The sequence below is a fragment of the Melanerpes formicivorus genome, unplaced genomic scaffold (assembly GCF_026170545.1).
Source record: "Melanerpes formicivorus ecotype bairdi unplaced genomic scaffold, bMelFor1.0.p_v2 SCAF_806, whole genome shotgun sequence".
NCBI lineage: Eukaryota > Metazoa > Chordata > Aves > Piciformes > Picidae > Melanerpes > Melanerpes formicivorus.
Window position 1 is genome coordinate 22,501 of NW_027143158.1, and position 2,500 is coordinate 25,000.

The following is a 2,500-nucleotide window of genomic DNA, read 5'->3' on the forward strand; positions in this document are numbered from 1 at the left end:
GGGCCATGCCTTTCCCGGAGCCCCCTCTGGGGCACCGCGCGCCCGGCAGGCGAGAGGAAAGGGGGGAGTCCCCTTTCGGCGGGGCGCGCGGGGATCCGGCGGGTCGGGCGACGGCGACGGCCGGCTGGGACCCCATCGGGTCGTTGGGAGCCGGGGGGGGCGCGCTGGGCGGCCACCGCGCTGGGCGCCGGCGTGACCTCGGCGTGGCCTGTGGCCCTCCTGCTTCAGTCGTTTCCCGCTGGACGGGCATCGGGCGGCGCCCGAGCGATGCTCCCGGTCCGCGCGGGTGTCGTCGAGCGGGCTCTCCCGGGCCCTCGGCCCGCCCAGCCGTCGTCGCCGTCGTCGCCGGCCCTGGCGCCGGTCCGCCGCGGGGCCGCCGTAGCCGGGCGCTCGCCGCGCGGCGAGGCGCGCGGCATGGGCGTCCCCCAGCCGCGTCCCTCCTCCCCGAGCGCAGCGCCGGCTGACTGAGGGAAACCCCGGGGCCTCGGGCCAGGCCAGGGGCGCGGGTGGTGGCGGCGGACGTCGGGCGCGGCCCCCGCGGGCGGACGCTCCCCCCGACGGCGGCAGTGGGGGGAGGCACCCCCGCGGGGCCTTAAGTCTGGTTTCCCTCACCCCAGGGTCAGGTACCTAGCGTTCCGCGCCTTCGTCCGCGGCCTTGCCCTACCGCGGAGGAAGCCGGGGCGGCGGTTTAAAGGACCCGGGCGGCTCGGCGCGCCACCCCCGGATGCGGGGGGCGAGCGCCGGGGGCGGGCGGGGTGCCTTCAGAGGGGCGGGGGTTGCCCCCGCAATGCCTCTGGCTAGGTCCGCCGTCGTCGCGCTCGTCGTCCTCCGGGGGCCCGCCGGGCCGGGGAGGGGACTCTGCTGCCCCCCCCTCTCTGCGGTCCGAGCGCTCGGCCGGAGAGAGCCCACCGCGCGAGGTCGGCCGTGGTCCGGCCCGCGCCTCGCCTCGCCACGGGCGTCCCCGGCGGCGGCGTTTGAAGCGCGGGCTTCTCGCGGGCCGGGGCGGCGAGCCCCCGCGGTGGGGGCTGGCCCCAGGGCGCTTCGCCCCCGCCGGGGGTTTTTGTGCTGGGCGCGTTGCCGCGGCTCGGCGGCGGCGCCTCTTGCGGCGCGGGCCGCTGCGGACCTCCCGGTCCCTTTTCCTTTTGCCCAGGCCCCAGAGCGGGGCCCCGGCGAGCTGGCGCCCTCGGCGGTCTCGCGCTGCCGGGTTCCCCCCCGTCCGGGGCCGGTTTCGGGGTGGCGTGACCGCGTCCGAGCGGCGGCGGGCGTCGCTCGGCGTCTCCGGCTCCGGTCCCTCGCCGGAGGGCACCCTGCCACCGGCTGCGGCTGTCCCGGTCCCGGGCCCTGCCCGCGGGGCTTCCCCGTTCGCCTTCCCGGCGCGTGCGGTGTGGGGGACGGGCGGGCAGCCGGGGGCGTCCCACCCCCGGTCTCCGCGTGGAAAACGGGGAGAAGCGGGGGCCGCCCCCCCCGGCTCAGCGCCCGTCCGCTGTCCGCCTGGCCGCGGGGCCACGGAAGGGGTCGAGCGAGCGAAGCCGGCGGCGCTGGTGGCGCCGGGGGAGGATGGAAGGGGCTCGTGCCGCTGGGGTTTGTCGGTCGGCGGGGGTGCGCCGCCCGGCGAGGGCCGGCGGGTCGCCGCGGTGGTGGCGTCCCACGTGGGCTCGGGGCTTTCCGTCTCGCAAGCCGTTTTCCGTCCCCCGCGGCGGGGGGGGGGTTCGGTGGCGAGAGGAAGCCGCCCTGAGGGCGCGAGCCGGCCGGGGCTCGGCCCCGGGGCCAAAGCGGGGAAAAGAAAGTCCGGGATGGGCCGCAGCGGTGGCGGCGTTGGAGGGGCCGGTTGCGGAGGGCGCGCTGCGCGCTCTCCTCCGGCGGGGTTGTGCGCCCGGCCCCCCTCGCTCCCCGGGGCGGGGGGGGGGGGTCTCCGCTGCCTCGCTTCGTGGCGTCTCCGCGACGGCACGGGGCGGCCAGCGAGAGAGACACACCCCCCCCCCCCGCCGTTGGGTGGGGAAGCGAAGGGGGTTTTCTTTCCCCGTGCACGCGAGGCGAGGCCGGGTTCGGGCACGTTCCCGGCGGCGCGCGGCGGGCCTCCTCCGCGCCGAGGTCGGAGCGAGCCCGGCGCCTGGTCCGGCCCGAAGCGCCGCAAGGTGCGTTTTTCCCTCCTCGGGGGAGGGAAAAAAGCCGGGAGCGCGGGCTCCCCGCCCCTTGCTTTTGCCGCTTCGGGGTTTCGTTTATTTTCCCCCCTCTCCTGTGCTTGTACGGTCAATGTGAGGCGAGCGGCCGCCGTGCCGCGCTCTCCGGAGGGGCCGCTCCTTTGCGAGCGGTCCCGGCCCCTCCGCGCTGGCGGGGCGGTGCCGAAAAGCCAGACAACTCTTAGCGGTGGATCACTCGGCTCGTGCGTCGATGAAGAGAACGCAGCTAGCTGCGAGAATTAATGTGAATTGCAGGACACATTGATCATCGACACTTCGAACGCACTTGCGGCCCCCGGGTTCCCTCCCGGGGCTACGCC

The 2,500-nt window shown here is 77.3% G+C and overlaps 1 non-coding gene across 1 annotated transcript in view; it reads left to right on the forward strand.

Annotated features, from left to right (window-relative positions):
* Window positions 1-2,356: 2,356 nt before the first annotated feature.
* LOC137460852 (5.8S ribosomal RNA) overlaps window positions 2,357-2,500 on the forward strand; it is a 157-nt gene continuing 13 nt past the window's right edge. The window contains exon 1 of the ribosomal RNA XR_010993092.1: window positions 2,357-2,500. This exon is cut by the window's right edge and continues 13 nt beyond it. This is a non-coding gene — a ribosomal RNA (5.8S ribosomal RNA).